The 19467-nt window shown below is 40.0% G+C and overlaps 1 non-coding gene across 1 annotated transcript; it reads left to right on the top strand.

The window, feature by feature from the left end:
* Positions 1–11089: 11089 nt before the first annotated feature.
* On the top strand, positions 11090–11196 carry LOC149028448 (small nucleolar RNA R71). The gene has a single exon (XR_016171315.1). It is a non-coding gene; the product is annotated as a small nucleolar RNA R71 (small nucleolar RNA).
* The last annotated feature ends 8271 nt before the right edge of the window (positions 11197–19467 follow it).

Genomic DNA, 19467 nt, shown 5'->3' with positions numbered 1-19467 from the left:
AGCTTCATCTCAGTTTTAGTAAATAAAGCAAGTTGGTAAGCAATAAATCATGGAAATGTGTAGTTAATGATCATGAGGTGAATCAATCATAGTCATATCGGTGAAAACATCATTGTATGGGGTTTAGAAAGTTCATGGCAAGGTGTATGCAAGGTTGCAGCACCTTGGCCATGGTCCCAACAGTAAGATAGAGAAAAGATGAATGAGAAAGTGATTAGGAGAGAGAGAGTCATACCTTTAAAGTGGAACAAGAAAGTAAAAAGGAGTGGTTGGCAATGATTGATGAAGAAGATGCTTCACCACTACCAAGGAGGAGTTCTTGGGAGGCTCTCCCATGTTCCCAGATGTTAAAAACGTGAGAATAGGGCTCTAGTCTCGAGGAATAAATAATTAGAAAAGAATATTCCAAGAATCTTTAAATCTGGGTTCAGCAAGCTTGTTGGTCGATACATTTGGTCGATAGTATCGACCAATAGTATCGACCAAAACAGCTTCTGCAGAATTTTACAGAATAGTTCAGCAACTTTAGGTGCGGACTTGGAGGGCTATACAAGGTCAATTTGCATGAGGTTTTCTCCTACAGTTCACTCAGGAGGTCTAGTTTTAGGGAGTACCTTCGGATTTTGCACCGGAGTCCGTTTGATATTTCAACTGTCTCACTCTTCATCAGTGCGCAGATTCTAACCTAACACTGGTAATGTACTCAAGGAAGGAGCAGCATCATCAATGTCCATAAACTGGAGTTCCGACATTACGTCATCAACTAGTAGGGCCCACAAGTCCCTCCTACCACCACTTCGGGTCTTCGGACCTACAAACACAACAATGACCGGGTCGGGTCAAGGTTAGGTAAAAGCTGAATTTGACACTATGTCTCATGCTACATGTGATCTGGATACCTTTCCTCATGCCTAAACGCCCTTTTGGTCCAGTATCGTTCTCACCTATGAATGGAATCCTCAACGGGAGGCATCTATTGGATCCCATTCCTTAACCCTGTAGTCATCTACATATGCTAGGGTGGATGCCGTCATGTCCCCTCACGCCGCCTAACCACCGTCTTTTGGGAGATCACGAGGTTCGTTCTAACACTTGTCACTATACCATTGCATGATACCGTGGGTCTGTTTGATGCACACAGAACCCCATCCACTGATATCACTGGTCACTCGGCTTCAATACCCCTGCCGAAAGGGTAGTAGCACTCACTGGATTCTTAACCACATGCATCTAGACAAATACATTGACTATGAAAAGTGCTCTGGACATCAAGGACAGTGTCCCATACCACAGCCGCTGATAACCCAAGCTAGGAATACCAGATAGGTAAACCCCATTTCACCGTCACATACGTTCATATGCATCAATCAAGTGAAGTAACCAATCACATAATCACATACGATTTACCATTAATCATTCAATCGAAATACCAGTATGATACGCAGGATTATCTAGATTATAGAAGGTAACAGAAATTATCATGGAATACCACATTATTCACAGTCCAAATACACAATAATATTACATAATATATGCGATGTTATCCTCACCTGTTAATTGAGAATTCACGCGCAGACCCACAAATTCACAAAATTAAGGAATGCCCAATACCCAATTAACCTAGCAAATAAACAAGCTAAATTAGATTTAATTCGGGATTCAATTTGAATACGTATCAAATGTGGGTTAACCGGGTATTAATTCTAGTCCAACAAGGTGGGTCAACTCAGTCCCATATCGACCCAGTTAACTCCGCGGGCAGCTCACCGAGTCAACTCGGTTGAAATGCTCGGTTTCACACGAGGTTCAAAGTAGACGTGCGCAATGGCCGTGCGAATCTTTCTACGGAGTCAGAAAATTATTTCCTCAACCTAAGCCCTCCAATATCACATTTAAATGAAATTACCCATCAAAACCTCATGAATTTGGGCCAAAATTAAGTATGTTGAAGCAGACTTACCTCTTTACGCGATCTAACTTCCAAATCGCGATTCCGCACCGTCAAACTACACAAACTCTTCCTCCCCAAGCTTCTTCTCCTCTTCTCTCTCCTCTCCCACGAGTTCAACCTCCTTTCAAATCCAAAAATCCCGAATTTGGGTGATTGGGGGTGGTTAAAAAGCTTTTAGGAGGTGAAATGACCATTTTGCCCTTCACTGAAAAAGGACCGGTCAGATAATTTATCTGACCGCCTCCATCCGACTGCCCCCATATCTTCTTCATCTGAAGGCCGATCGCGATGAGCTTTGGAGGGTAGGTACCTTACACAATTACAAACTCAATGGTATATTTTATTTGAGATTTGAAGTCCTCTTGCATAGCTTTTTGGGCACACCAAAATGTCACTTTAATGCCTTAAGGAGTAATTTTCTCTCTCCTGGTGAAGTCAAACAAAGTGCCCGGGTCTTCATCACTGTCATTCAAGTCCATAGGATCAATTTATGAACTTTTGGGCTCAACTCGGATGGTCAAGAGTTGACCTCATCCTGAACTCCGGGTACACAGACTTGAAATGCCGGGTTATTAGGTTAGGATTTTTAGGGATCTCACATCCTCCCCCCCTTAAAAACATTTCGTCCTCGAAATTGAGGTATCGAGGCTCCAAAGAGGGTTGGATACTTCGCTCACATCCTTTAACCTCTTACCATCTGAAGATCCCAAAGACTTCTCCTCCTTCTTATCTCCCATGAAAGACAAAGTCTAACACCACTGATCAAAATCTCCTCACCATGCTTCTTTAGATCACCTTGAAATCCAATTGGAGGGGTACCATCGGAACAAACCGAACCTTCTTCTCTAAACAAAAGATGACTGCCTTATGAGCTGTCAACCAAACCACATCTAGGTTCACATCTAAAACTCTCATATCAAGTTTCACAAGATGTGCATCTAGGTCTCTTCCTTCCACAGACACAAAATATGCATCAAAATCTCTTACTTCATCAAGTCTCACTATAGATTAAGCGGGTGTACAAAACACTAACTCAAAACTCAATTTTGTCAGACTGTACACCTTCCCTACCTGGGGATATTGAGCTGGTCTTGCTGATGCTATTCCCTTTCTGAGGACATAACTTAGATATATGCCCCAGTTGGTGACAAAAAGAATAGAAAACATCCTTTTGCCCTAATGCTGCTACTGCCGCTGGTCCTGCTAGTCTAGGACTAGGGACTGAACTGGGGTCCGCATAGAATGGTTCCACTTATTGAAGAGCACTACTTGGATGAACTGCACCACCAACATTCCCATCACCATACCTTGCAACCTTGAGACTGGAATTGCGGTGCGAGATATGGTGTTGGTCTATTGAAATTCCCTTGTTTCTTGTTCACAAACTGATTGCTCCCTTTATTGGCCAAATTCCTTTACAGCAGAAAACTTTCCCTTTCTCCTGCCTCTACTTTCAGATTCCACCACCTGTGCATAGCTCTCAATAGGCTGAACAGACATATAAGTTTGAATGGAAGATCGCAGCCCCTTGCAGAACTTCTTGGCTTCCTCCATGTCAACTTTCATGAAAACAGGGCAAAGAAAAAGAGTATAGTTCTTATTGCTTCCTTAGCTGATTCCCCACCATTCCTTCCATTGCAACAAATTCCATTTCAATTCTTGATGTTTAGCATATAGAACATAGGGTTTCAATTTGGGTATTCCTAATTGGACCATTGGATCATGATAATATTCATTGTATAGTGTTCTTATACTACTATGATCATTCCTGTGAAACCTAGCCCAAACCTAGCCCGGGGCACCCTATTTGTTTTTGGGTGAAGAAAGACTTGTTTGATGTTCGACCTGGATGTTGGACCTTGATTTCAGTGTTACTATCTTTGAAAGCCTTAGGAAGTCATGTCAGATCTTTCCCTTAGGGTAGATCCATGTCCCGAAGCAAAGGAAGAGGTCTCTATGGGCCCTCTCTGTAGAAGACATGGTATTTGACCCGAAACCCATGGATATTGTTGATGGTGCTCCATACTTGGAAGCATTGTCATTGATTGTTTAGAATCTGCAGCCCGAAGATGATGAGCTTAGTTGGTGGACCTAATGAACTCCCATGCTCAATCCGAAGGTATTTCTGGACACTAGACTTCTTGATTGACTTGTAGGAGAAAACCCCACTCAATTTAACCCCGTATAGCCCTCCGAATCCCTGTCCGAAGTTGCTGAACTGTGCTTGGTCGATTGCTTGGTCGACTAGGCTAGTTAACCAGCCAGTCGACCAAAGGAATTATAGGCCCAAGAATTTTGGGGGTTTTTAGTCATTTTGGGTTCTTTTTAAAGGGGACTTCAGGGCTTTAACCCCATTCTACTATTGGGACTCTCTTGGGATGTGGGAAGGCTCCTCTTAGGCTCCTCCTTGGCTTGGGTGGGTGATGATCTTCTACAAGAATCATTGTCTCTCTTCTCTAATCTCTTCTACAAGGTATGTTTTCTCTCATTCTCTCTCTAATCTACTCTCTCTTCTTCTTTTTCTTGCTGTTGAGACCATGAATAAGGTGCTGCAACCTTGCAACCACCTATTAATGTGTTTCCCCTTTCATTTACATTAGCCCCTTTCAATTCTTGCTATGCTATGCTTCCATTTTGATCCTTAGCATTGCATTTCCATGATTCTTTTCATTTCAACTTGTTCTCTTGACCTAAACTGATTTGTATAAGTATGCTAGGTCTGATTTATTGTTAGTTTATGATTCTGATCTATTGCTCATTATTCCTTTAGCTGATTCCCCAATGTTCCTTGCTATTGCAATCGATTTCATTTCAATTCTTGATGTTTAGCATATAGAACCTAAAGTTTCAATTTGGGTATTCCTAATTGGACAGTTGGATTATGCTAATTCTTGTTATGTAGTGTTCTTATACTGTTACTATCAATCCCTCCATGTTTCGGATCAATCCGAGCCCCGAAAGATCGGTTTCAGGCTATATTCACTATTCAGCCCGTTACTGTTCATCTTGGTCGACTGCTTGGTCGATTGACCAGTTGACCAGTCAGTCAAGCAGATGAAGTCAGCAACTCTATACTTGCTCGATTTGCTCCGTTTGATCTCTGATTTGATTGTTTTCTTCTAAAAAATGTTGCACATATGTTGTCTAGGGTTCAAGTACTAAGTTGGGGACTATTCTAAGTGATCTTTGGGATCAGTTACGACTTGATTAAGGTAAGGACGGTTATTACCATAATTACATGGATTATGTGAATTATGCCTCTATGTTTTAAAATTTGGTAGATTCACCTTAATTGTTGTATTTCTAACATCATAGGACTGTTGTATGTACTTTAAGACAGTAGTAACATGTTTATATATATTCTTTGGTTATTATGACTATTCATTCTTGTTAATTACATATATGATTGATCATGTGATGTGATATGTCTTTCTATATGATGATGTATCATTTGTGTATGATATGATGGAATTGGAACTGTGATTGAATAGGTATGATTTGGGATTGGGGAATGTCCTATTGACATTTCTGTCCTTAGACATCAGAGGGAATAGTATGGGATGTTCTCCAAAGATGCCCATCGACGCTTTCCAGGATTATTGGATGACATACATAGGACTTGTCAAGATGTATGGCTAGGATGTTGTCTAGATGTATGGCTAGGATGTCCCTGTCGTATCAGACTCGAATTGGAAGGGCATTGAGACCGAACGACCCGTGGTAGTAGTGTGCATTTGTGGGCGCTCAAGACCGGTAACCATCCCGTGAGAGGACATAAATCACATTGCGGATACCTGAAAGGGGCCATTTATTTGTAGGGTTGCAAATAGCTAGACTTGGGCTCACGGGCGCTCGAAGATTGGTGAGTCATATCCGTGAGAGGACGTGAGAGCTTCTCATCTACTATTTGTGGATGACCAATAGGGTTGATGAGTCCGGTGAGTAATATCCGTGACTCTAGTGTGAAGGATATCGGAAATGATTGCCCGGGGCGAGGAATGGATGTATCTGGATCTGACATGATATGACTGAGTAGATGACTTGCATTGGGTTAGGCTTTACCGTGACATGCGCCAATACTTATACCAATGGTGATGTGAGAGAGTGGTGACCTAAACCCCAGCCATGGAATTATCCAAGATGGATGCAGGACCCAATTCACACCGAAGAACCCAAGATACCTGGATGTTTGAGGGAAGAGTGATTTGAGACCTACCCAAAGAAGTATGGTGCTATGACTTAAAGCATGTCTACCGTAGAGACCAGCATATATAGAGTTAGTTTCATACTTACATCATTTGTTTCATATCATCTTGCATCATGCTATGTTTTGTATCATGTATCTGTGTTATTATGGAATAACTGCCTTGCTGAGTTCTTTTGAACTCACTCCTTTTTGCAACATCTTTTGTTAGACTTATTTGCAGGTAATACTACTATTGACTATGATGGTCAATACTATGAAGACCAAATTGATGACTCATACACAACTGATCATGGTGACTACGTCGGTGAAGACTATCAGTACGAGGCTGGCATTTGTTAGGAGCAGTTCGGCATTTACACTTGTGGGCCAGCGATGGGATATCGTCCCATTTTCTTTTTAACCCTTTTATTTTGATTTGTTGAGACTGTAGTTTAGTTTGTTCCCCTTTCACCTTGGGAACCGGTTGTAACCTTTATTTTTATTCGATCTACCTTCCGCGGTTGTTGTAGAATGGGTTTTCCCCCCTTCATTCCACATTTTGATTATTTATTTTATTGGTATCATTTCCGCACTCTAATGATTTTTGTGATCCTTCTGAGATCCTTTCTTGACTTTCTTTATTAAATTATTTGAATACAAAGATTTGTTCTTGCTTTTGATTATATTATTGTGCTAAGTGGATATGATCGTTCCTAAACTTGATCTTTTGAGTTGTGGATCACTCCCTTGAGTAATCCAGATAGGGTATACCCTGGGTGGATTTTGCCGGATGTGACAATTCCCTCCAAGTTTCAGATCGATCCGAGACCCGGAAGATTGGTTTCGGGCCCAATTTCCCTATGCTATCCGTTACTGTTCCTCTTGGTCGACTGGTCAGTTGACCAGTCAGTCGACCAAAGGAAAACAACAACTCAACATTTGCTCGTTTCGCTCCGTTTGATCTCCGATTTGATTGTTTCATTCTCTAATGTTGCATATATGTTGTCTAGGGTTCAAGCTCTAAGTTGGGGACTATTCTAATTGGTATTTTCTATTATTCCCGATTCGATTAAGGTAAGGACGGGTATACCCATATGACATGGACTATGTGTTTATTCAATGATGACTGACAACTTGATATGCTTTGCTTTGAGAAAAAAGCCAGGGGGGGTGTTTAAAAAGAAGAAAGGAGGGGGGGGAAAAAAAAAAAAAAAAAAAAACAAAAATAAGGGGGGAGGGGGGGGGGGGGGGGGGGGGGGGGGTAAAAGGCTAAGTTACTAAGATTGAATTTAACAAAACTAAATTTAAACTAAATCTATTAACTAATGCAAAAACTTAAACTGTGAATATGTGAAGATCTTTGGGATTTCGAATCCCCAATGCTTTTCCCTAACCGATATAATTTTACACTTCAAAGCAAATTAGGGATGGTCTTCCTAGATATGCCCTATCTTCGCAAGACTATCGTCCTTCGCAGAAGCTTGGCACGCTTAGTTCGCTGAGCTATAGAACATCTTTGGCCAAACTCAAACACAATCAACTAGAAGAGATAGAACAATCAAATTAATGAAATAAGCATGGTTCATCTACATCCCAAAGAAAAGGAACTAGCTACTCATTATTACAAAGTTCATAAGAAAAATAAAGATGAAACATAGGAGGAGAGAGAGAGAGAGATGTGGTCTTCTTCTTCAGCAATGAGAGAGATGAGAGCCACATTCGCCGTCTTCCCTTCTTCTCTGTGGCTGGCTTCTCTTTTATGTCTCCCGCACAAAATGAATCCCCTCTCTTTACCCGTCGATTTGACCTTTATGCTTTCGGATTTTGGAAAAAATCAAAACTAGAAAGTTGTAGATATTTTCAATATCGTTCCATAGCATCTTGAATCATCAAAATCAAAGCTCATACGAGAGAGATATGCCCAAAATACTGAAGGTAGGTCTGTTTACCCGATTTTCAGATTTATTACCAATTTTGTTCCTTAGACCTCCACCTATTTCCAATTTGGCTAAGATCTCACTTTTCATGATTTCTTGAGCAGCAAGATTGAATGCCATGATTTAAAATCCACCAATATCTAATATATTTGCCAACTTTACTCCATATTATCTCTAATATCCAAAATCTCCTTATTCCTGAAAAATACACAAAAATACTCAATTAGCTCTCTTTAATTAAATAAGTATGGGGAATTAAATAAAATAAATAATGGTAAATGCATGCTTATCAAATACCCCCACACTTGAGTGTTTGCTAGTCCTCGAGCAAAACAATAAAAGTAATACAGAAAATAAAGAAAGAAAAACCTAACTCACTTTCGTAGGAATCACGGTTGCACTTAGCATGTGCAACAAGCCTTTAAACCCCTAGGTTACCCTAGTGGACGAGTTGTGTCTCGTGAGTGTTTGCAGAGAATATACACACAAAATTCTTAAGTGCTCTTCTAATTATTCTGGCAATAGTAAGAGTAAAAAGATAGATTCCAAGACAAAGACACTCCACTAAAGATTGAAGGGAATATAGGCACCCCCACACTTAAGCTCTTTACACCCTCTCTTGAGTCTAGCTCTAGGCAAACAATTCAATCGAGAAGTCTCTTCTTATCTTTAGTCTACCAGTTCACCCTCAGATAAAACTAAACTAGGTACCAAATAATACCAAGAACTCAAGATCTAAGCAATATTGACCTTCTTAGACATTTCACCTTTATAAGCACATTAATTCACTTCTTTCTTTAATGGTCACAGTTCTAGTCCGTGCAATGTCTTGCCTCTTAAGCTTTCTAGATGGCCTATGTAACGAGTGTTGGGTCAGCCGCTCTCAAGCCAGATGGCCTTAAGGGACTAGGTGTAGAATACCCCTCGAACTTACTTACTCAAGCCAACTAGGCTACAGGCCAAGACTGGACCAAAGACACCCCAACTGTTTGACGCGAGGCACGATGTTGGTGACACCGAGACCCGGTTACTAAGAAGGAGGTCTAACCTTTAAACTTCAGCATATTTTTTTTTTTTTTTTTTTCACATTTTACTTCAATTCACTTCACATTTAAATAGTCTAAAATCGGTCTCAACTTGTCACCATAAGCACAAGGCAATACAAGATAACTAGATGGTCAAACCTTTTGGACTACCTGGAATTCCTATTTTCCGATTCAACCTCGGTCTCAAAATGTAAAACCCATTACTATTCTCTCAAGAGGGTGTTCATTACATCAGATGGGATTTCTAAAACACTTAAACTCTCATTTTGTATCTAAGCAAGGAATTAAAACATTTATCTTACCAAAGCTAGAAAAAATTGGGCACTTTTTATCTTTGTGACAATGCTCTACCAACTATCAACAAGTCTTACTCGAGTTGACACCCCCCCACACTTAAATTATGCAATGACCTCAGTGCATGCAAAAAAAATAATAGAAGCAAATAGAGGAAAGAGTGTACCCGATGTTTGAACTCATGATAGAGCACGCAACAAGTAAAACCTAACAACAAACAAAGAAAATAAAGGAAAAAGAACAAGAAATAATATCTAAACATATGGGTTGCCTCCCATAAAGCGCTAAGTTTAGAGTCTTCAGCCAGACTTAGTAAGAAGCAGCCAATGGAGGTGGAAGCTCAAATCTAAATGTGAATGGTGACTGCTCCAAAGAAGTGGAAGAGTCCAACAATGTGTTGACTTCCTCAATATTTAGGTTATATTCCCCAAATGGCAAGTAATGTTGTAGGGGATCATCAATAAGAATATAATCAACCACTACCTCATCAATAAAGTTAATTGCAAAGCACTCTTCATCTCTATTTGGGCTTAAAGATGCATTCTTTATAGAATTTGGAATTGAGGACTCAAGAGCTTCAGGGAAGGGGGCTTTGGGAGTGTAAGATTCAGGAGTAGGACCCTCTACAATCGGAATGTGCAACCCCTTACAAGGAAATTGATGGGAAATACTCACAGGTGGTGTTTCTTTACTAGGCTTGTGTGCATCATTGCCAGTCTCATGGGTCAAATCAACCTCTTCTCGACTCTCAAGATCAATGGGCAATGGCTTAGGAGTAGGCAAAGGTGCATAATATTCCTTCCCACTGCGTGTCACAACAGAGATTGCTTGGACTTGTTCTTTCCTAGACCCAATTTGATGATTAGGGTTACCTATTGGTTGACTAGGTAACTGACCAACCTCCCTCCTACTGATGGCATCAGCTAGTTGACCAAGTTGAGTTTCCAATTTGTTAATGGACTGAGAATGAGAATGCAACAATTGAGTGTTTTGCTCTAATCCACTAAGTGCTTTTAGTACCTTATCCTCAAATGATGAATTATGTGAGGGTTGTGGAGATGATGGTTGCTCATTCCTATAGGCATTTTGGTGCATATTAAATGGAGGTGGCCTATAAGGTATTTGATTAGAGGGATTGGGCATTGAGTTTCGCCATGAAAAATTGGGGTGGTTTCGCCATCCTGGGTTATAGGTATTGGAATATGGATCATTGCCAAATTTAGAGACTCCTTGGGCCAAATGTGTATGCTCCTTAACAAACTCAGGGTATTGTGTAGCCAAATAGCAATCAGTGACATGATGGGATAGGCTAGAACATAAAGCACATGCTTCAATCTGATTAGGTGGAGAGAAACTTGTAGGAAGTGGAGATGGGGTTTGTTGTCCTAATGACAAGAGATGGTCCAATTTCTTTGATAGCAAGTCAACCTTAGTGCTCATCTCAATGGTAGGATTGATCTCATAGAGACCGCTCCTCTTTGGTTGCCCAATGGATGGAATCTCAGTCCTAGCTGTTGAAGCATGGTGTTGGGAGTTTTCACTAAGGGTCTCAAAAAGTTCCCATGCCTCATTCTCATTCTTGTGCATGAAAGTCCCACCACAAGAAGAATCAACCATTTGCCTATGTCGGTCTCTAAGGCCATCATAAAAGCATTGAACCAATTGCCATTTAGGAATAGCATGGTGGGGGCACTTTCTAGGTAATTCTTTTAGTCTTTCCCAAGCCTCATGAAATTGTTCTCCTTCTTGTTGGGAGAAACTCGTTATCGCTCTCCTAATGCTATTGGTACGGCCAATGGGGAAGAACTTTTTAAGGAACTCCTGTTGCATTTCTACCCAAGTGGAAATTTTAACATTGTCCAAAAAATGAAGCCAATGCTTAGCTTTATCTTTAAGGGAGAATGGGAAAAGAAGTAACCTTAAAGCATCAACTGAGAGGTTTTGAATTTTAACCGTGGATGACACCTCTAAAAACTCATCTAAGTGCTTATAAGGCTCTTCATTGGCAAGTCCATAAAAAGATGGTAGCATTTGAATCACACTAGATTTGATCTCATATTGAGCCGCCTCTATGTTAGGCAACTTAATACAAGAAACCGGAGTATATATCGTAGGAATGAAATGCTCACTCAAGGGCCTCATTGGAGGCTCATAGTTTGCCATGGTTCTTTGCCTTCTAAGGTTGGCCAAAGTCTCTTCTAACTCTAAGTCAAGTGGAGTCAACTCAGGGTTTAGGGACCGACGACCATGCATACACACAGAAGAATAAAAAAAAGAATAAGCTAAATAAGTAAAATTAAAAGAAAATAACTATAGCAAAAGGGAGAGTTTAGGACGTACCTGAAGCGCAATCCACGTGATCTTTCGAACAAAAGTTACACATGTGGGATCTGAGGGATGGGGATTTTTAAAAATTAACCTAAACAACCCAATCTAATGCAAATATTACAATTGAAAAGTCCTAAATACAATTATATCTAAGAAAGAAAAGATAACAACCTAAACTAATTATCGAATCGCTACTCTTGCAGTTACCTACAAAACAAAAGAAAAAGAGATTAGTTAAATAAGCAAAGAAAAAAAAAAAATTAAAAACACTAAAATTACTCTAAAAATTATGCCTAATTGACAAAAATCAATCCTAGCAACCGTGCTTTGGTTCCCCGGCAACGGCGCCAAAATTTGATCGTGTCGCTAACCAATCAAAAATAAAATCCTATACTAATCTAGCAAGCAGAAAGTACGGGGTCGAACTATGGGGAACTAAAAGGCTAAGTTACTAAGATTGAATTTAACAAAACTAAATTTAAACTAAATCTATTAATTAATGCAAAAACTTAAACTATGAATATGTGAAGATCTTTGGGATTTCGAATCCCCAATGCTTTTCCCTAACCGATATAACTCTACACTTCAAAGCAAATTAGGGATGGTCTTCCTAGATATGCCCTATCTTCGCAAGACTATCGTCCTTCACGGAAGCTTGGCACGCTTAGTTCGCTGAGCTATAGAACATCTTTGGCCAAACTCAAACACAATCAACTAGAAGAGATAGAACAATCAAATTAATGAAATAAGCATGGTTCATCTACATCCCAAAGAAAAGGAACTAGCTACTCATTATCACAAAGTTCATAAGAAAAATAAAGATGAAACATAGGGAGGAGAGAGAGAGAGAGATGTGGTCTTCTTCTTCAGCAATGGAGAGATGAGAGCCGCATTCGCCGTCTTCCCCTTCCTCTCGTGGCTGGCTTCTCTTTTATGTCTCCCGCACACAATGAATCCCCTCTCTTTACCCGTCGATTTGACCTTTATTCTTTCGGAATTTGGAAAAACTCAAAACTAGAAAGTTGTAGATATTTTCAATATTGTTCCATAGCATCTTGAATCATCGAAATCCAAGCTCATACGAGAGATATGCCCAAAATACGGAAGGTAGGTCTGTTTACCCGATTTTCAGATTTATTACCAATTTTGTTCCTTAGACCTCCACCTATTTCCAATTTGGCTAAGATCTCATTTTTCATGATTTCTTGAGCAGCAAGATTGAATGCCATGATTTAAAATCCACCAATATCTAATATATTTGCCAACTTTACTCCATATTATCTCTAATATCCAAAATCTCCTTATTCCTGAAAAATACACAAAAATACTCAATTAACTCTCTTTAATTAAATAAGTATGGGAAATTAAAACAAAAAAAAAATGGGAAAAGGAGGGTTAAAAAAAAAAAGTTTAAAAAACCTCTTTAAAAAAAGTTTTTAAAAAATTTTTATTAAAAAAAAAAATTAAAAAATGGGGTTTGTTATAATAATTTTAAAAAAAAAATATTATTTTTTTTTGTGGGGAAAGGGGGTGAGAATGTGATTGGATAAGTATAATTTGGGATTGAGGAATGTCTTATTGACATTTCTGTCCTTGGACATCGGAGGGAATAGTATGGGATGTTCTCCGAAGGTGTCCATTGACGCTTTCCTGAATTATTGGGTGACATACATAGGACTTGTCTAGATGTATGGCTAGGATGTCCTTGTCATATCAGACCCGAATTGGAAGGGTATTGAGACCGAACGACCTATGGTAGTAGTATGGTTTGATGGGCGCTCAAGACCGGTAACCAACCCGTGAGAGGACATAGATCATATTACGATACCTGAAAGGGCCCATTGTTGGTAGGGTTGCAAATAGCCAGACTTGGTGTCACGTCCTCCCAGCCGGTACCCTATCTGGCATACCTGAGAGTGTGATCCACAGCCCGAAGATCAGGTATCGAGTGATCAGCCTCCCACATTCACAATAACATAATCATGAACAATCATAATAAAAGTGCGGAAGATAAACCATAAATCCAATAAGGAAAGAATGAATCATAAATAAATCAGAATGATAGATATAATCAGAGTATCAAACAGATAAGTAAAGTGAGGCAAAAATCCCACTTTACAACCAGCGGAAAAGTAGCTCTAAAAGATAATAAACTAGACAAAATCTAATCCCAGTAGCAAGTACATTGGGTAACTAAATTGTTCTCCACTTTATAGACAACATCCTTATAAGTGTAAATCTCATAAATGGCACAAGGATGCTTCCACTCAATGGTCGGACTAAGCATCGTACGGAGCATAACCACTCGTGGGATCTTCAGTGTAATTGTGGTAACCGCAATCACCTTCCTGGAGATATGCCTCTTCACCTTGCGCTTCTTCATAGGGACCGTCATAGTATTCAGTACCTGCAGGATAGTCTAACAAACATTGTACAATAAAGGAATGAGTTTCAAAGAAACTCAGTAAGGCAGTTAAATCCATAATATCATAAATGGCAGGATTTCAGAACAAACATAAATGCAATATGATATGAGACAAGCAATGAATGAATGAATCTAACTCTATGTATGCTGGTCTTTATTGGCAGACATGCTTTAAGTCATAGCACCGTACTTCTGTAGGAAGGTCCGCTCACATCCTCAACCATTTAAGATATCTTGGATTCTCTCACGGATCATTTCACCGGTCTTGAGCAGCCGATTGGTAATGGGTCCTTCATCCCTCAGGACAAACCATGGCAGGGGGTTAAGTCAACACACTCTCTCACAACCATTTGGCATAAGTACCGGCGCATGTCAGGGTAAAACCTAGCCAAATGCAAGTCTTCTACTTAGTTACATCAAGCCAGATCCAGATACGTCCATTCCTCGTCCCTGACGATCCTTTCCGGTATCCTTCACACTAGAGTCCTCATAGTCCCTGACTACGGACTCATCAACCCTATTGATCATCCACATATGGTAAACGGGAAGCTCTCACGTCCTCTCACGGGTTGGTTACCGGTCTTGAGCGCCCATGAATCCCTATTGCTACCACGGGTCGTTCGGTCTCAATACCCCTCCGATTAGGGTCTCCATATAACGGACATCCTAGCCAAACACTACTAGACAATCCTATATATGTCATCCAACAGTTTAGGAAGGTGTCCAGAGGGCATCTCCGGAAACATCCCATAATATTCCCGTAGTAGTCCAAGGACAGAAATGTCAAAAGGACACCTCTCCTTTCCAAACCATACTTAAGCATACACATGCATCAATTCATATCATCACATATATGGTAACTTCATATATGGAAAGAAATCAATAATTACAATCACTTTGTATATAATTGGTAAGTAAATCATACATGAATCAATTTAAGCAATGCTATTGTAATCAAGGTTATGCAACAGTAGTATATCGTTGTAAGAATCTAATTAAGGAAACATATCAATGATATTCAAATATAGAAACTAGATTCATGCTATCTATGTAATTAAGGAAATAACCATCCTTACCTTTTATAACTCGCAATGGAATCCTAAGAAGTCAAGTAAGATCTTGGCAAACTTGAGAAGAAGGTCCTAAACAAGTATATACAACATATTAGGAAAGATCCCTAACAGAAAAGATACCAAAACATCCAACACGGACCAATTGGAGTTCTTGAACTCATTGGTCGAGTGGATTGGTCGACTGGTCCAAGTCGACCAATCGATCGACCAATGCGAGACGATAGCCTAAAAAAAACAGAGTTTTAAGATATGAAATCCGAATTTGGTGTTTCAAAAGGGTACTAATCAAGGGGTAAACTACATCAGTAGTATTCTAACATATAGGGGACCTCAAAACATTAATTCAAACAAGACATCAAGATCCAAATTAGGAAACAAAAAGTTACCATAATTAGATCAACCATGGATTTTGATGAATTCGAAATAGAAATCAAAGACAAGAACAATAGGAGGGATGGATCATTGCTTCAGGTAAAGGTATCATGAAAACATACTTAGATCTTCAAGGAAATAGGCTTAGAAGCATAAATCTAAATAAGGAAATAAAACCTACCATATATGTAACTACCATGATTCATGAAGAACACATAGTATGGTAGAAGAGAACAACTAGAGATTGATAGATCATGGATCATGAAAAGAAAACATAGTAATTAACTACTCACATGATCAAAATAGAAGATCCAAGGAGATCAGAATTCAAATAAGAAGTTAAACAAAGATTAGATCATGGTTTGATCATGATTCCTTCAAAAGCTTGCAATGATCATGGTTAAGATCATTGTTCTAGCCATTAGATCCTTAGGATGATCATGAGAACAAGTCTAGAGATGTTTGCAACAGAGAATGCAGCATCTCTTCTACTGTCTCAACTCAAAAAGGAAAGAAAAACAAAGATGGAGGAGAAGAAGAGAGTGTAGACATACCTTTTGATGCAAAAGGAAGAGTTTCGACGAAGATCCGTCAAGAAAACACCAAGGATGCAAGGGAGATGACTTGCAGAGGTCTTTGGTCCGTTCCAAAGAGTTTGGAGGCAGCAAATACGAAGTGGACTCGAGATTGGACTTAAATAGAGGAAGAAAAACCTAATTGCCAAAGACAGCACTCATTGGTCGAGTGGATTGGTCGATCGCCCGATCGACCAATCGACGACCAATGCCGACAAAGAATCCAAAACAGGGAATTGAAGGCCCAGATCAAATCCAATCCTAAAGGGGTTTTGCACACATGCCAAGTGACTTACCTAATAGGTAGAAATGCCTTCAAACCAAGATAGAGAGCACTCCAAGTCCATCAACTAATCCGATCTTCATCAAGATTCAGTTTCCATAAATAGAACTTCATCATCAACTTTCATGGATTCAAAGCCAGACACCAAGTCCACCACTGGGATGGCCCATAGCTGACTTCTTACTTTACTTCGGGTCACTGGACCTACAAATAACAAGGTTTCCGGGTCAAGGTTAGGGCTGGGTTTTACACTTGGTCTCACGGGCGCTCGAAGATCGGTGAGTCATATCCGTGAGAGGACGTGAGAGCTTCCTGTCTACTATTTGTAGATGACCAATGGGGTTGATGAGTCCGGTGAGTAATATCCGTGACTCTAGTGTGAAGGATACAGGAAAGGATCGCTAGAGGCGAGGAATGGACGTATTCGGATTTGACTTGGTATGACTGAGTAGATTAGTTGCATTGGGCTAGGCTTTACAATGACATGCGTCAATACTTATACCAATGGTGATGTGAGAGAGTGGTGACCTAAACCCCAGCCATGGAATTATCCGAGATGGATGCAGGACCCAATTCACAACGAAGAACCCAAGATACCTGGATGTTTGAGGGAAGAGTGATTTGAGACCTACCCAAGGAAGTATGGTGCTATGACTTAAAGCATGTCTACCATAGAGACTAGCATATGAAGAGTTAGAATCATATTTGCATCATCTGTCTCATATCATTCGTATCATGTTATGACTTGTATCATATGGTTTATGTATTATGCATTAACTGCCTTGCTGAGTTCCTTTGAACTCATTCCTTTTGTACAATTGTTTTGTTAGACGATTCTACAGGTTTTGAAGAGTCCGATGGCATGTGTAAAATCTAGCCTTATCCTAACCCTGACCCTAACCCTAACCCGGATCCATTGTTGTTTATAGGTCCGAAGACCCGAAGCGGTGGTAGAAGAGACTTGTGGACCCTTTTGATTGATAATTTTGAGTTGGAGTCCGAGCCCATGGACATTGACGATGATACCCCTTACTTGAGTACATTGTCGGTGTTTAGTGAAAATCTACGCATCAAAGAAGAGTGAATCAGTTGATGTACCTAATGGACTCCCGTGCACAATCTGAAGGTATTTCCCAAAACTAGACTTCTTGATTGACTTGTAGAAGAAAATCCCACTCAATTTGACTCTGTATAGCCCTCTGAATCCCTGTCCAAAGTTGCTGAACTATTTCTGGATTTTCTGTTGAAACCTGTTTTGGTCGATACTCCTTGGTCGATGTCATCGACCAAGACCATCGACCAAAGTGTCCCAGACTCGAAAATAATGATTCTTTGGAATATTCCCTATCCTATTTATGCTAGCCTCGTGTTTTGAGCCCTATTCTAATCATTACCACTCTTGAGAACGTGGGGAGAGCTTCCCAAAGCACCTCCTTGGCATTGGTGAAAAAGATTCCACCCAAATCATTGTTCCTTGTCTCCATCAATAACTACAAGGTATGATTCATCACTCTCACTCTCTATTCTATTCATTTTCTTGCTGTTGAAACCTTGGAGTTGATGCTGCAACCTTGCAACCATCACTCCAAGTGTTCACCCTTGCTTAACCTATGATGCTCTCCCATGTACGTCCATTAATGCTATGCTCTCATTTCAAGCCTTGCATATGCATTCCTTGACTTTCTTCTTAACTTCATGCATTCTTATCATAAACTGAAGTTTATAGTGTGCTATGTATATGTTTATTACTAGCATATGATCCTAATTCAATTCCTATAAGTTCCCCTAGCTAATTCATGCCTTTCCAATGCAAATGCAATTGATTTCAATCCATGCTATGATTTTTGTCTATCGAACTTAGTAGTCTAATTTGGGGCTTTCTATTTAGACCATTGGATTGTGTTAATTTCTTGATTTGTAGTGTTCTTATACTGTTCTTAAGCATCCCTCCAAGTTCTGGATCGATCCGAGCCCCGGAAGACCGATTTCTGACTAAAACCCCCAAAATCCAATATGCAGCCCGAGACTGTTTTGGTCGATCCTCCTTGGGCAATGCCATCAACCAAGAGCATCACAAAACATATTACTGACTGCAACTTCACCCAATTTTGACCCGTTCGACCTCCGATTTTCTCGATTTATTCTCTAATCCTTCATTTGTGTTTGTTTAGGGTCTTAACACTATTATTGGATCATTCATTTGTAACTCTTGGATCATCATCAACTCAACTTAAGGTAAGGATGGTTATCACCATAAATACATAGGCTATGTACTTATGCCTTGATGCTCATAACTTAATGAACATAGCCTCTTAATTACTTTTGAATATCATATGACTGCTATACATGTTTTAAACTAGTAGTATTGTGATTTCATATACTCTTGTTATAATGATTTATTATTCTTGCTACTTATATATATGATGGATCATTTTGATGTTATGATTAAACTTCTACCATGATGATGTATCAAATGTATGCGATATGATGGACTTGAGTATGTGATTGCTTAGGTATAACTTGGGATTGGGGAGTGTCCTATTAACGCTTCTGTCCTTGGGCACTGGAGGGAATAGTATGGGATGTTCCCCCAAGGTGCCTATCGACACTTTCCCGGGTTATTAGATGACATACATAGGATTGTCTAGTTGTGTGGCTAGGATTGTCCTTGTTGTGTCAGACCCGAATCGGAAGGGCATTGAGACCGGACGACCCGTGGTAGTATATGGTTTGACGGTCGCTCAAGACCGGTAACCAACCCGTGAGAGGACATAAACCATGCTACGAATACCCAAAAGGGGCCATTTATTGGTAGGGTTGCAAATAGCTAGACTTGGGCTCACGGGCGCTCGAAGATCGGTGAGTCATATCCGTGAGAGGACGTGAGAGCTTCCCGTCTACTATTTGTGGATGACCAATAGGGTTGATGAGTCTGATGGGTAATATCCGTGACTCTAGCGTGAAGGATACTGGAAAAGATCCTGGGATGGGAGGAAT

This window comes from Hakea prostrata, chromosome 1 (genome assembly GCF_041222555.1).
Source record: "Hakea prostrata isolate BN-2017 chromosome 1, UWA_Hpros_2, whole genome shotgun sequence".
Taxonomy (NCBI): Eukaryota; Viridiplantae; Streptophyta; class Magnoliopsida; order Proteales; family Proteaceae; genus Hakea; species Hakea prostrata.
Note: the sequence above shows the minus strand (reverse complement) of the source record. Positions and strands in the feature narration are given on the sequence as shown.